General features: G+C 49.5%; 1 protein-coding gene across 1 annotated transcript in view; it reads right to left on the bottom strand.

Moving 5' to 3' along the window:
• The window catches only part of dennd4b (DENN/MADD domain containing 4B), a 51,829-nt gene extending 37,488 nt beyond the window's left edge, over nucleotides 1–14,341 (bottom strand). Inside the window, exon 1 of the mRNA XM_088621370.1 lies at nucleotides 13,929–14,341. The gene's annotated coding sequence lies outside the window, so the exon portion shown is untranslated. The remainder of the gene's footprint in view (nucleotides 1–13,928) is intronic.
• Between the last annotated feature and the right edge of the window lie 1,375 nt (nucleotides 14,342–15,716).

Raw genomic sequence — 15,716 nt, 5'->3', positions numbered from 1 at the left:
TTCTGCGTACAGACCAGCACTCTGCAGTTGGCACTTGGTTGCTTTGACTATCGTCTACTTTCTGAACGGGTGGTTGCATCCTCACACAATTCAAAACATAAATTGTTTAAAATGCAGAAGGCAGATTTTTTGGAACGTCAATCAGATTAAACCATTTGGGGGCCCTGACAACCTTAAACTTATTCAAACTCTTCAGGGAAATGCAGTTAGTATTATATGAATATTTTAACATGAATCCTTTAAGGCCTGATCATGCCAGACCTGATGCATGAAGTAAACCAGTCAGCAGCTCCGTCACCCCTGCAGCTCCCAGCTGGCAGCCCCACTGGAGCTCAGCAGGTGTGAGCCTGGCCAGTACCTGGAGGGGAGACTCCTGGGAAAAAATGAGGCTGCTGCTGGAAGAGGTGTTAGTGGACCAGTAGGAGGCGCTCACCCTGCAGTCTGTGTGGGTCCTCATGCCCCAGTATAGTGACAGGGACACTGTACTGTAGAAAGGTGCTGTACTTCGGATATTTGAGGATTTTTCATATTAGCCTCCTTATTGGCAGCGTTGCCTCCCAGCGACCTCTGCACTGCACAGGCAGAAGGAGGCGCTGCTGCTTCCACTAGGAGCTGCCCCTCTCGGGCCCCGTCAAGGGGGGCCTCCTGGGTGAAGCCCGTCCCAAATTTACTGCCGTGGGCTGGAACCTCCGACGTCAATATCGTCCAGCTCCTTGACTGGCTGAGCCACGCAGGAGCTGCTTCTGATGGGTCATGGGATGCCTACATTCTCGTCTTTCCCCTTCTGTCTTAAGAAAATAATGATGGAACAAGCAATAATAATAATAATAATAATAATAATAGCTGACACTTATATAGCACTTTTCTGGACACTCCACTCACAGGTACTTCACAGGTCATGGGGATCCCCTCCACCACCACCAGTGTGTATCCCCCACCTGGATGATGCACCAGTACTCTCCCCACACACCAGCTCTCAGTGGGGAGGAGAGCAGAGTGATGGAGCCAGTTCAGAGAGGGGGGTTATTAGGAGGCCATGACTGGTAAAGGCCAGGGGGGGAATTCAGTTGTGCAGGGAGATGCTAAGGTGTTGCCTCACATCTCCACTAGGAGTCCATCCAGAAAACAGCAGCCAGTGATCTGGGTCTTAAAGCATTGTGTCACACAGCCCAGTGGTGCTGTAACTCAGAGCCAACAGAGCACCCAGACTGGAGGATCCGTGGAGAAACAGGGATCTGAGGACATGGGCGTTAGTTAAGAACCTTTCTCTTTGGGAATTCTGTCCTGATCTGCGTCCGTAGCCAGGGTGTTAGGATCGCGTGTTGCTGCGTGAACAGCAGCTCTGTGCTCATGCGGAAAGCAGAGGATGAGACTGGGGTCACACCCCTACTCTTTTCGAGAAACGCCCTGGGATTTTACATGACCGCAGAGAGTCAGGACCTCGGTTTTACGTCTCATCCGAAGGACGGCGCTTTTGTAGTGTTTTTCTTGCAAAATACAAGACCCCACCTCAACACTGCTGCTCACCACAGAGAGCGAGTCTCAGCGTCTCTGAGAATTTCCATTCTTCTGTTCGGCGCAGCCGAGCTCGCTCTCTGCTCGTCTCTGCCTACGGGCTCAGTTTCCTGTTTTCTCTCTGCCTGCCTGTTTCCTGCGAGGCGGTCTGACCTCCAGTGAAAGAAAGCACAGAGCGCGAGAGTAACCAAGCGTTACTCAGATCCTAAAAATACCTGTCACAACATTTCGGACAGCAGAGGACCATCAATGCTCAACGTTTCGTTGCAAAAACTGGCACAGCTGTCACAGGAGAGGAACTGGATGATGATCCCAGACTGCCAATAGCAGAAGGACACTGCTGAATGCCATTTTCAGAGGGATCTAGGAAAGAAACAGGTTAATGGGAGCTCACGGATACCCAGATTCTGCACAAACAGGTTTTCAACAGGTCTGAGATTTGATTTGTCTAATCTACTCCACCCTACTCCCCAACTCGCAACCTTTGCTCCTCTAATTCTGGTCTCCTAACTGTCCCCCGAGCATGTCTCGAAAAAGTTGCACGTACTGTACGAGTTGCTCGTTAATCTCCATCCAGCAGCCATATCACCCTGCAACTCACAACTGGCAACCCACTGAAGCTAAGCAGGTGTGAGCCTGGTCAGTACCTGGATGGTAGACCTCCTGGGAAAAACTAAGGTTGCTGCTGGAAGAGGTGTTAGTGGGGCCAGCAGGGGGCGCTCACCCTGTGGCTCATGTGGGTCCTAATGCCCCAGTATAGTGATGGGGATACTATACTGTAAACGGGCGCCGTCCTTCGGATGAGACGTAAAACCGAGGTCCTGACTCTCTGTGGTCATTAAAAATCCCAGGGCGCTTCTCGAAAAGAGTAGGGGTGTAACCCCGGTGTCCTGGCCAAATTTCCAATTGGCCCTTACCAATCATGGCCTCCTAATAATCCCCTTCTATGAATTGGCTACATTACTCTGCTCTCCTCCCCACTGATAGCTGATGTGTGGTGAGCGTTCTGGCGCACTATGGCTGCCGTCGCATCATCCAGGTGGGGCTGCACACTGGTGCTGGAGGGGATCCCCATTACCTGTAAAGCGCTTTGAGTGGAGTGTCCAGAAAAGCGCTATATAAATGTAAGCAATTATTATTATTAATTATTATGTCTACACTCTGTGGGTGTAATGGGCCTTCTCCCGTTATGCCCCCAAGCTCTGGAACTCTCTCCCCAAGGATATCAGACTCACCTTCTCTAAACTCCTTCAAATCCAAACTCACAACCTTCTTCCTTAGAAGAGCCTTTTCTGAACTGGTTCTGTTCTTTACCCCTCTGCTCCTACTGTATTCAGTACCACCATCCACTGTCTCCACTGCATATTCTCGTGTTTATCTTGTGTATTTTTTGTTGTTTATTGTGTATTTTTTATTGTTTTTTTTTTAATTGTTGTTGTTGCTGTTGTCATTTTGTAAAGCGCTTTGAGAAGCCACCTTTAAAGGCGCTATATAAAATAAAGTTTTTTTCTTATTTTTTTATAATCTGTCTCGTGGTTCTAACCAGGCTCAGAAATTAGGGATCATTTTAAAGTAAAAGCGAAAAGATTACAGCAACCTTATTACGAACTCAGTACACTCTAGAAACTGGTGGAAGAAATCTATCAATTTTTAACCACTTCTTTTCATATAGGGTCATGGGGGAGCGGAGCCTTTCCCAGCAAGCAACGGGCACAGGGTGGGAACACCCTGGATGGGACGCCAGTCCATCCCAGCCCATACACAAATACAGACGCACACTCACACCAGGGCCAGTTTCCCCAGATGCCAGTTAACCTCCCAGCATGTATCTGGGCAGGGAGAAAACCCACGAGAACAAGGAAAGAACATGCAAACTCCACACAGACAGCACTCCAGGTCCGGTATTGAACCCAGGGCTCCAGCGCTCCGAGGCAGCAGCGTTTCAGAATTATCAGCTCTAAATTCGCAAACCTACACACAGGAGGATCCCAAGTCCACACTATGAGCCACACCTGAGCCAGGACAGCATGTTAACCTGAACAGTCTGGTGCTCCGACCATACAGACGAGTGGGGAAAAAAAACAAGATTCAAGCTCCCGCCCAGAAATAAAGCCTGTTACCTTCCCCAGGTCGAGTTTTTAACATTCATTAAGCCACTACTACTGCGACATTAAACCCATTTCCCTACATGCAACCCCTTTGACTTCTCATGGGCTCTCAAATGGATTTTGTTTTTAAAATTCTACCAAAACAGCAAGAGAAGCAGGCGTCCCTTTTCAAAAAAGGAGCTATGGGTTTTTGGAACAAACCACCACCCAACCACACTGTGGAGACCAATGAGGTAGTAAGTGACCAAACCAGAAGAATGTGGCAAAATACCTTTTCCGGCTGGATCTCCCAGTCGGGGAGAGCACGTTACGAGCTTTGTTAATTCGGGTTGACTTTCCGATTGCCTCTTGCGTCGCGTGTCCCTGCCTACACTAGATCCCATTTTGAATAGGAGCAACAGATGAATAATCAGCTCATCAACGATGCAGTGTGCTGGACTGCAAGGCCTGGGCTTTGTTCGGTTGGATCTTCCCTAAACACACACACAAGCCTTTCATACATCTTGAGATCGAGCCAAAGAAAAGTTCCATGCTGGTTAACGTGAAAAGGGTACTTTCCCAACAGCTGCGAGTTCTTGTTATTAATATCGCACTTGTTTCAGATCCTGTTGAGGACTTCGTCTTCCCCTGCAGCACGTCTGCCTTGCTGCTTTGCAACAGATGAGCCGAGGGAAAGGAAACGAAATGGGGAAGTATTTCTGTGGCGCACACTCTGGCCCGTGTAATCCTTTGACATCGGGCTCTGCAGGCATTGTGCAACAGCAATTTCGTTCCCCTTCCCCCATTCATTTTTTTTTAACATGTTTGCTATTTGAGGCTGCTGTAATTGCCAGGCAACAATTACAGAAGAGCATGATGTAAGCCTCACATGCCAGGAATTGTGCTGTATTGTGACTCAAAGCAGGTTGGGGCCTGACAAGCTCTGCCTTAGAGCGGAACAGGGTTCACAGCGTGTCATCAGCCTGTAACGATGACATCATGACCTGCTTTCCTCCTTTGTCAATTCTCCAGTGACCAAGGCTTGAATCTGCAGTGGCACTGATGCTAGTTTCTGGTGTCAGAGCTGGTAGGCGAGTCAAAGACACCGGTTTGAAGACGAGCACACAGATACACCAAAACAAAGGGAGCCTTCATGGAGCTCTTCCACTCCTAAGGGTCATCTCCTTCAGCTTGGTGGCTGCTAGTTCAAATCTAAGCTGTGCCACTTGCCTGTTAGTTTTCCCCGTCCTGGCGATGAAGCACAACTCTCTTTTTAAACAATTAGACAGTTATTAATTAATCACAGTACTGGGTCACTTAAGAGTTAAAGCTTCTTCAACATAACGTTTTCAAGCCACAGTAGGACCTTAAAACCCCAAAACCTGCAGAAGGTGGGTAACTGCTAAACCAAATTAACACATTATTTTCCAACTCGCACCTAAAGCCTTCATCAGCATGGCCAATTTCCGAAATACGAGTTTTTTCAAAATGTAAAAGTGGTAGCTGGAGCTGGACTTGAATTTCTGTTACGGTCAAGACAGGACGGGTCCAAGTCACTGGGCTGTCCACATTCGATCAAATTACCAACGTCCCTGCCTATCGTTAGTTAGAAACTCAGTAGGAGGCTGAAGCCCTCAGTTCTGCAAAATGCGCAATAAGGAGTCATCAGGTGGATTTTGAATTCAGCAGTGAGTAAGTGAGCTGAATTACACAAGAAAGCGGTTCTGTTTGGGGAAACTTCTTAATATCTTAATATCTGCTGTGATGCCTCATCAGAAGTTTTTTTTTTTGGGGGGGGGTGGGGAGGGAATCAGTCGGCATGGCAACTGCTTATCTATATTAACATGCACAGATGGAGAACTACTGAGCATAGCACAATAGCCAAACCACGGCAACAAAGATGTGACTTAACAGGAAAGGGACACAAGTAACTGTCTTATGAAAGGTCACACCGCGAGTTTCACCTTCTCCTCTGCTCTCGAGAGAGGAAGCAGCTGAGCAGCGGGGCTCTGCAAGCAGCAGTGCTGTCAGACCGTCATGGCGCAGGCCTGTGGTTGCCTAGCAACAAGATCCGGAAAGCTGTAACTCATTTCAAGCTCTAAGCGGTGAAAAAGCCCTGCAGCGGTTTGTACGGTACTGAGGCAAATATGGAAGAGCTGACCAGAATCCACGCTACTGCAGCTGCATTAGGTACATGGGAAACTACAAAAAAGCTAAGCTTCAAGGCTTGAGGACTGCTGATGTTCCTCAATAATGCTTTGCATTTTACAAACCTCCATCCATTCCCTAACTGCTCCACCCCATACTGGCATGCAGGCCAGGAGAAGACTATCCCAGCAAGCAATGGGCGCAAGGCAGGGTACACCCTGGACAGGGCGCCAGTCCATCACGGGGCAGACAGACACACACACGAAGGCCAACTTCACAGAAGCCAATTAAGAATAATTATTCCTCACACTTATATAGCGCTATTCTGGACACTCTACTCAAAGTGCTTTCCAGGTCATGGGGATCCCCTCCACCACCACCAGTGTGCAGCCCCACCTGGATGATGCGACGCCAGTCCGCTCCCCACACACCAGCTCTCAGTGGGGAGGAGAGCAGAGTGATGGAGCCAGTTCAGAGATTATTAGGAGGCCATGATTGGTAAAGGCCAGGAGGAAATTTGGCCAGGATGCCAGGGTAACACCCCTACTCTTTTCAAGAAACATCCTGGGATTTTTAACGCCCCCTACTGGCCCCACTCACACCTCTTCCAGCAGCAGCCTTAGCTTTCCCAGGAGTCTCCCATCCAGGTCCTGGCCAGGCTCACACCTGCTGAGCTCCAGTGGGTTGTTAGTTGGGAGTTGCAGGGTGACATGGCTGCTTAACCCATCAGCATGTCTTCAGACTATGTGAGGAAACTGGAGGACACTCATATCATCACGGAGGGAACATCCATTGTTCCACACAGACAGCACCGCTAATGCTAAACACCGTCCCACTGTGCCACCCTCATTTCACAACCACAGAGTAATACATGCTGAAAACAGAGAGAAGATTCAGGCTCTGGGCAGCGATCAGACTCCATGTGGCAGTGAAGGAATCTCACAACAGAGCTCCTCCCTAGAGCACAGCTGTCCAGTCCTGGCCCTGACCCTGTTCCTGGCAGGCCGGAGTGTTTTCATCCCACAGCACCTCAGAACAGGCTCAGCCAGCTCTTTACTGGTTTAACTGGTCCACCTTGACAGCTTCTTCAGGGGCCAGTGCTTTGAGGATATCTAGAAAACGTGCAGAAACCCCAGCCCTGCTAGACCAGGACTGGACAGCTCTATCCTAGAGTCACAAACGCAGTTCCAGGATGATGCCTGGGACATGTATCTGTTTATTTTCCACATCTGTTGCAGGGAAAGGACAAAACTTAATAAAAAACCAAAACAACTCCAAAATATTTCATGTGAGCTTGTATACAAACTCCATTTGAAATAATGTATGAGTGATCTTGCAATAAGTTGTTGAGTGTCAGCTCATAAATCCTGTTAATATACTGTACGTTTCTGAGTCACCTTGTCATTTCTGGAAAAAGTTATCTTTAAAACCTTGAAGAAGGCACTTTATAGTTCATTATTATAATGCATGAAAAGCAACAGTGTGCATTTTTTTAATAGGCACTGCTATGAATGTGGGCATTCTACTGAGACTGATTACAGATGGGCAGGAGAGTGGGGGTGGGGGGGCATCTTGCCAAGGATATATGCCAACCCCCAGGCCTGGCACCGAGTGGTGCTCAGCACTACAGAACTGCCACTCTCGCAGGAAACAGTCAGAACCACAGGGAAATGCCCAGCTGGTACCAGTGTCATCAACGTTGTGCAGAGAAGAACACAGGGAGAATCATGGGGCAGCTGCATGAGGAACAGGCCCAGCAAAAACTGGGGCATCCTGAAGGAACAGCGAACAAGACCATCAGATATCGTATGGGCAGGGCGTGTGCTCACAAAACGCGTCCGCAAATTACACCAGCGCAGCTTGGGCAAGAGAGCCACAGACAGAAGACTGACAAAGGTAGAGACGCTGAAGGTGGAAAATGCTGGGTTTTAAATATTTCGGGTCTTTTAAGGAAGGATTTTGTCTGAAGGTCTCCATCTAAAGATGGATACAATCCAGTATCTACAGTAGCCTCCAGAGGTATTCAGGCTCTTGAGGGGATATTCCACTTTTGGTGTGGAAATTGAGGGAAAACAGCAGGGCTAATCGATCTCAAAAACCAATCGTTCCAAAATAAACTCTGGGACTAAAGTTTTAAACATCTGTGCAAAATGAAAGGGAGCCCCTCCTGGAACCTTTGAGAGCACCAATCCTGTGAGGCTTTGATTGATGAGTTAATCATGCAATCTGTTCAATCAGATGGCTGAAGGCTCCCAGATGATCTCTGAACAGTTTCATTTATCAATCAGCTTGATCTGATCACAATGGTTTTTCTCCACAGCTTTAGAAAGTGGTGTTTTAATGGTGACATTCAACACCTGCTGGAGTGAGGCTCTCCAGGGCTGGAGATTCCTGCTGGAGGACGCAGCAGCGATGACACATCCAGGCAGCTCGCAGTCCGACTTTTGACTGTTCCTGATGAGACGTCTCCAGCCCCTTCAGATAACACAGCGCGCACTTGTGAATGGTGTTTCTGAGCTCCTACCAGGAACTCCCTGCCCGACCCAGGTCTGGAGACCGAGATTCAACTTGACGATGAACACCAGCCACACGGGATGTTTTCTGATTTAATTTGCGGTCACTATCGTTATGAGGCCGACAGACTCACAGCATCGGACTGTCCCCATGATGACACAGTGACATGACTTCACTATTCAGCCTGCCTTAAAACCCAGCAGCAATCTTTGTGATCTCCACCAGTTTCTATACACGTTTGGAAGCTTGGTGAGGCTCCTATCCAGCTGTTAACTAAATTTACAATATTTTCCATACATGCTTCTTTCAATAGTGTACACGCGAGTTACAAGGGACGCTCCTATAAAAACAGAGACTCTATGATGTCAACAGCCTGTGAAAGGCACCTTGGTTTCAGACTGTAACAGTGAGTTACTGACCTGAACCCGTGCATTATTCACACGCTTGTGCTTCAAGGCCAAGCACAGGACCAGGGGTCTGTTTGTGAAGCCCTCGCACGTGCAAAGCCAACTTATTCTGCTGTGGTCCCCCGTACCGTCACTGATGAGGTGGGTCAGTCACTGTAGCTGGCAATGTCAAAGTCCATTTGAACAGCATGCACAAGCAATCTCCTTTGCTTTTGGACACTGGTTGGAGATGAAGGTTCCAACCTGCATATCAAGCTCCACGTGGTTTGGAGATCATCACAAAAGATCAGTACTGTGGAAATTAAGATCCAGTACATTCAGGACTCAAAACAATACACTTCTATACGCAAAGTGTGGCAGGTGTCTGGAACAACTTCCCTCTCCGTGCATCTGTAGCCGATCTCCTGTGATACTTCAAGGACTGGCTAGCAAGCAAGATGACTGAATTCCCTCCTGTCATTTGTAGCGTTTCCTTTTATCTAACTTGTGGTGAAACTGCAACTTTATAACGAGGAAGTTGCCATTTTGGAATTGATCCAATAAAGAGCAGCCAGGTACATTCCTGGGGTGAGCAGGACTCTGACTAACTCTGACAGGGTACATGAGCTACAGTACATCTTTCTCCTCTTGAATACAGATGACTACCTGGGAACAGGAGTGTGGAACAAGCTATGCTGAAGTTCATACCCCAGCTTCTTTCAAGAAACATCTGGATGAGGTCCTCCAGTCAGGTCAGGAGGCACCAATTTACGCAAAGGGCAGCAGGAGTGTGGAACAGGCTGCCTGACCATCTTGTAGAATGCCTATAACCTGGCTTTTTTCCAGAAACATCTGGATGAGACCTCCAGATCAATTAGCTGGTAGCAACCTAATAAACTAGACAGGCTTAATAGCCTTCTCTCATTCATATCCTTTCCTATGAAACATGCTGACTATTCCTTTAGCTTTCAGAGTGCGAGTGGCCCTGCCTTCTCTCTCCGCCAGCGCCTCAAAGAAACATCTATTTTGAGTGAGGCCTCTATTTAAAGGTTTCCAGAAATACCCCAAGCTGTGGAAAAAAAACAAACGACATCAACAGTGACCTTGTGCTGCTCCTCTCTAATCTTCTGCAGATCTCCTTCAAGAAAAGGCGCACCACTGAGATTTATTCGTCTGTACGTTATCGTGAAACCAGCAATACTTTTTCAACCTCGCTACACATTCAGAGCAGAAAACATGCCTAAACGAGTAAAAAGACCTCTCTCTCTCTCTTTTTTCCCCACACAGCACAAACAGTGCAGCCGCAGTGAAAAACCAGCCAAGCGTCTTTAGCTACACCATCGACTTCGCTGCAAGCGAACGCGAGCTCGAGCGCTCGACGGAATTTACAATCATTGACCATTTTAGACCAGTGGCGACGCATTACAAACCACTTCCTGTCCCACTTCCTGTGTTCTCTCAGAAAGGAGGCTTTTCTCACACTGCCACCTAAATCGTGACTCAGCACCTCCTGAAACACCTGCCCTGGCGTTTAGCTTCAGCGAGGAACCTCAGGACCCCACGTTTCACCTCTTTTTTTGTCTTTTGTCTTCTGAATCACAAAGAAGAACTTCACCCTCAGTGCTTACCGTTAGCTAGACGGCCCATAATTCCACCTTCAATAGAGGTAAATAAAATCTCATTCTGAGCAATCATTCACTTGGGACATCATTCGCCAGCTATTTATTGCCATGTGGTTTGTCAGTTGTCACTTTGTCATCGTGTAACACAATATTGTAGCCATTCCGAGCTTGTTTGGAACAAATCGGTTCTCCTATTCGGGGGGGGGGGGGATTCAGGCTGATCCTGTGGTTAGTTTCTGAGTACAAGAGCAGGGCAGAGGAGAGAGGGAGAAACAGGCAGAGGAGCAGAGAGCCCACAGGCAGGATCTGAGGCAGAGAGGAGGAGGAGGGAGGAAAGAGGGGTACGAAGAAAGAGAGAAGAGAAGAGGCAGAAAGGGACAGGGGACAGCGGAGGAGAGGAGGCCGGGGGGGAGGACTGGAGAGAGCAGAGGGAAGAGAGAGGCAGGAAGAGAGTGCCACAGACTGGAGATGAAGGAGAGAGAGGGGGGCTGGAGCAGCACAGAGAAAGGGATGCAGCTATTCTGAGCGCGAGCCAAGTTCAGCTGAGCCAGCAGGAGCCCGCGTGGATCTGCTGGATAAATATAACCCCATCGCCTGCAACACCTCTGCTGTAAACACCAGGAGTACAGAGCGCACCTGCAGGACGGCCGTCTGAGTGCAGGAGTGTTTCAGTGAGGCTGAGACACACACTGCTCCTCTGGAGCACAGAGTGTGTGAGCGCAGTGTTTCAGTAAACCATACTGGATTGGGGCACCTACAGCAGGCTGAGCTCCATTGCTGTCTCTTCCCTGTTCAATTCTTCAACTCTACTACCAGGACTTGTGGGACCATGTCCCTGACCCGTCTCAGGACCCTTCTACCTCACTCAGAGAGGAGGCCATGCAGCCCAACTGTAGTTTAATAGCTAATTTATCGGACGAAGTCTGAGCAGGGAGCTGCAAGGAAACAGGCAAAGATTTGCTCAATGCTGAAAGGAAAAGAAAAGAGGCTCAACATTTCGGCTATGAAGCCTTCTCTACGTGTGCCGGCATCTTGTTTTCACACCTGAAGAAGGCTCCATGGCCGAAATGTTGAGCCTCTTTTCTTTTCCTTTCAGCTTGGGATAAACTGTTACCCGCTCCTAATGTAACAGAAGATCCTCATCCAGCTGTGTCTCGAGAGAAGCCAGGGTATCGGCTTCAACAGCATGGCTGGGTAGCTCGTTCCACACTCCCACCACTCTCTTTGTAAAGAGGTCCTCCCCCCCGCCCGAGTCCAGTGTTAAATGCACTTCCACTTCTCCCGAGTCTGAATCCTGTTTTGGGTTCTCCAAAGCCCACTCTGTTCGGTTTCAGTTCAAAGTCTCCATCCTGCACTGCTGCGGAGATCCATCCCCTTCGCACTCTGACCTCTGACCCCTGCTGGAACAACCCTACCACACACAGCAGGACAACACGCGCTCTCCCCAGAGCTCCTCTGCTCTATTCAGACGCCGCTAGATCCCAGTCTGCTCCTGCTGGGTACATACAGATCTGGGGGTCTCCCAGCCTGGGCCTGGAGAGCCCTAATCCACTGAGCCCGTTTTTAATGACCGGCAGCATCGTAATTAAGAGATTTGAGGGTTGAAGACATCTTAACAATCCTTCAAACTGCTTAGCTTAGCAAACCGCCTGCTTAACTGATCCCAGTGAAACAGTCCGAGATCTTTAGTAACTGGCATTTTACTGGTGGCCTAGAACACAGGTATCTGCTGGTCTGGGGCTCCCCAAGACCAGGGCTGGGGATCCCCGCTATATTGTGGGGGTACAACTCTACCCTGGACACGGCGCTCACAGCCCCACAACACAGGGCCTCCCCTGTCTGCTCCCTAACGACACTTCCAGTTTCTGACCAGCTCTCGATGGAGAAAGCTGGACGGTCTGTCGCTGTTCCTGGAATGGACATAAAGGCTCCATTCAGCTCACTGAAAAGGTGAAGGACTGGGGACTTCCAGCCCTGCCCTCATTTCTGTGGAGCGTGCCACTTCCTGCTTTTATTTCTAGTTTTATTTTTTGAATGTCAGCTTATTCTCAAACCCTTTCACACAGTCGGGGCACGCTTGCCCAACAGCCACAACCACCCCAGAAAGAAAAACGAAACTGGTTCCTCAAAATGCCTCTGGCCAGCTCAGAGGGAGGAAAAATCTTTGAGGAACCTGGAGCCAAGGACAGCCAGGATTTTGCTGGAAGGCACAGCCTTTTTTATTATTATTTTACCCCGCACCCCTGAACATCCAGGTTTCTTGAGTTGCAGAAAAAGAGGAATGGTACTGTGTACAGCTATTAGCTATGGAATAAACCTATTACTTGCTCCTGTGTACAGCTGCAGTCTAGCTAGGACGTGCGGACACCTGAAGGCGCCGTGAAGGACGTCTGTCTTTCACACTTCCCCTTTCCTAAGGACACCTGGAAGCCAAGCGCACAGCATGTCCGCGCCGGTAAATCGCTCTGGAGGTCGAATATTCAAGAACAGGTGCCGCTGCGGCAAAAAAAAAAACAACAACAACAACCCAACAGCTACAAAGGTTTAACGGTTGTTTACCCTGGTAAAGACAGACACGGCCAAGCGGACGGCGGGACTCCGCCGAAGGGTTTGAAGAAATCGCTGGGCGACCCCCCACCCCCCCGAATTTCGACTCTCGCCCCCCTTTTTAGAAAGCTAACGCAGGGCAGCAGTGTAAATGGGGCAACTACATAGAAAGCCCCAGAAATCTCACGCAGACGACTGAGAGAGGCCGGGCCCTGTCAGCTGTTGTTTTTAACGCTGAAAGCCCGAAATTCACGCCGTGTGCGCTCTCATCTGCAGGTGAGGGGCGGAGCGGTGATGGACGGCGCTGTCGCCGGTCTGCGAAACGCGTCTATGCCTATAACAACATCTTATTCTGTAAGATTTCCACTCACATCCAATAGGCTAGACAGTACGTCTTTCGCCGCCCTGCAGATTTGAGAGCACAACTGGACCCCCCCGCCTCAACTGGACTTTTAATAAGCCAGTCATTGCGACGTTGACGAAACACTCGTGTTCTTCTGCGTCTGTAAAATAAAAATATGACCTATATATCTTTCGCTGTTCCACGCTTATCAGCGTCGTGTTGCCTTCTTGCGAGCTTTCTAGACATTATTGTTGTCCGACATCGCCGTGGAAGTGAAAATGGCAGTTTTGATGATTGTAAACAATGTTACAGAGCACCGTTCGCATAATGAAGTCAATATCCTGTCCTTGCCGAGCACAACTCCGCGTTTCTCCTGCTTTTCCACAGTGCTCGATCACCTGTCGGCGGCGGAAAACGCAGGACCGTGATTCCCTAGAGAAAACCGTTATTCGCGATGTTTTTTTTTCTCCCTTGGCTACTCCGTCTCCGACGAAAATACGAGCCGCACAGCCGCCCACTCCCCCCCGGTGTGGAGACGGTCAGACCCCCGGCGCTGCCCGGCTACAGAGCAAGCAGGGGGCGCAACAGCAGGGGCATTTTCACCGACTGCACAGCGCAGATCAATAAAAAGCCCAGCTTGTTTGGGTTTATGGGGGGAGGGGGAAGGGGTCAGCCCTTTACCTGCCCCAGTAGCCCTTCTACACCTGCTTAGCCTCAGCGCAGCCGGGCGCCGCGCACCGAGCCGGGAGCAGCGATCTCCTCTTACCGTTTGAACCGTGCTGGCCGCTGCGATAGCTCTCTGCGGGGGACATCCTCTCAGCGGCTTGGGTCGTGCTCTTCGTGGGCTCCTTGCATGTTTGTGACGCCCTTATCCACCCGTGTCTCCGCAGTCCGGTCTTTCTGTGCTGGGGGGGATCTCAAGAGCCGGTGTAGCTTCCGAGGCGACAGAGACGTCTCTGCCGCGACCACAGCGACGGGGAGGGAGGCAGGCAGGCAGCTGTCTCTGCAGTCGCCCTCTTGCTGATACAGCCGCGTTATCAGAAAAAACCCCTCCGAGCCAATGAGCATGTGGCCCTTACAGCAAACACTGACGACTGGCGGCGTGGATGAACTACAGTTATTTATCTTGCGCCCGCAAATTAAGTTTCACCTCAGCGTTCAGCGGTGCCGTTGAATTAGAGGGATTCACAGGATCGCAGATTTTAAGCTTTTCTTTCCATTTCTTGTTCGTTTTTTTTTGCTGCAGGGGAGTGAAAATAAACTCGTCTGACCGGTTTTGTTCTGAACTGTAATTTATGTAAAGGGATTAGATTACAAATAACAGTTCCCGTGTGTGTGTGTGTTGATTGTGTATTAATTCACCTAATACTCAGATTTCAGGGGAGGGTCAATCCTCTCCCGTCTTAAAAACGCCATGTCGCGGACTGTACGGATAACCTGAGGCATTCTGTACATGTGAGGAATCCCTCATGAAAGAGTTTTAATCGGTGGCTCTGTGGCTCAGGATCTGTGCCTGTGGCTGGAAGGTTGCTGGTTCAAATCCTGCTGCCGGCAGAGGAATCCCCCTGGCAGAGGCCCTTAACCCCAGGTGCTCCAGGGGCGCCGTATAAATGGCTGACCCTGCGCTCTGACCCCCAGCTTCTCTCCCCGTCTGTGTGTCTCATGGAGAGCAAGTTGGGGTATGCGAAAAGACGAATTCCTAATGCAAGAAATTGTATAGGGCCAATAAAGTGATCTGATCTTACAGGGTAAGATTAATACTATTCGTGACTTCAGCGATACCTGTTGCAGCGTATATTAAGCCACAGCTCACACGCTAAACCCCCTCAAGGTTATTTCCAGAGACGCTCAGACGTGATTATGCAAAAGGAAAAGAGCGACTCCTTCATGCGGTGAAAAGTGGGCGTTTGCAGGAGATATGTTACTTTAAATTATTCATTGTGAGTCAACTGTAACGAACTCGCTGGCTCAGGAAGGAGTTGCGGAGTAGCCGGTAGCGCTCTGTCTCACGGTTAGTACGTTGCTTCCTGTCCAGTGCCGTTGCAGACTCTGAGGAGGCTACACTGGTGCTGACGGTTTGGTTGTCATATCTGGTTGCCAACTGTGCCTTCCCATGAAAGTGTCCGATTTCAAACAGGCATTTCTGACTCCGGGCAGTACGGTGGCACAGTGGTTAGCCTCGCACTGCCTGGGCCCTGTGTTCTGTCTGTGTGGAGTTTGCATGTTCCCACATGCGTGTGGGTTTCCTCAGGGTGCTCCAGTTTCCTCCCACAGTCCAAAGACATGCTGGTGGGTCAATTGGTTTCTGGGGAAATTGGCCCAGGTGTGAGTGTGTGAGTGAGTGTGTGTGTGTGTGTGTCTGTGTCTGTGTGTCTGTCTGCCCTGTGTTGGACTGGCGTCCCCCCCAGGGTGTGCCCTGCCTGGCGCCTGTTGCTTGCTGGGATAGACTCCGGCTCCCCCATGACCCTGAATTGGAAAAAGAGGTGAGAAAATATATTTCTAAATCTGTTACTGCAGTCCCCAGTTCTCAAAGAGTGCGATCACTTGTGAAGTG

Source organism: Lepisosteus platostomus, chromosome 26 (genome assembly GCF_059453375.1).
Source record: "Lepisosteus platostomus isolate fLepPlt1 chromosome 26, fLepPlt1.hap1, whole genome shotgun sequence".
Classification (NCBI taxonomy): domain Eukaryota; kingdom Metazoa; phylum Chordata; class Actinopteri; order Semionotiformes; family Lepisosteidae; genus Lepisosteus; species Lepisosteus platostomus.
This window is presented reverse-complemented; position numbering and strand designations above follow the sequence as displayed.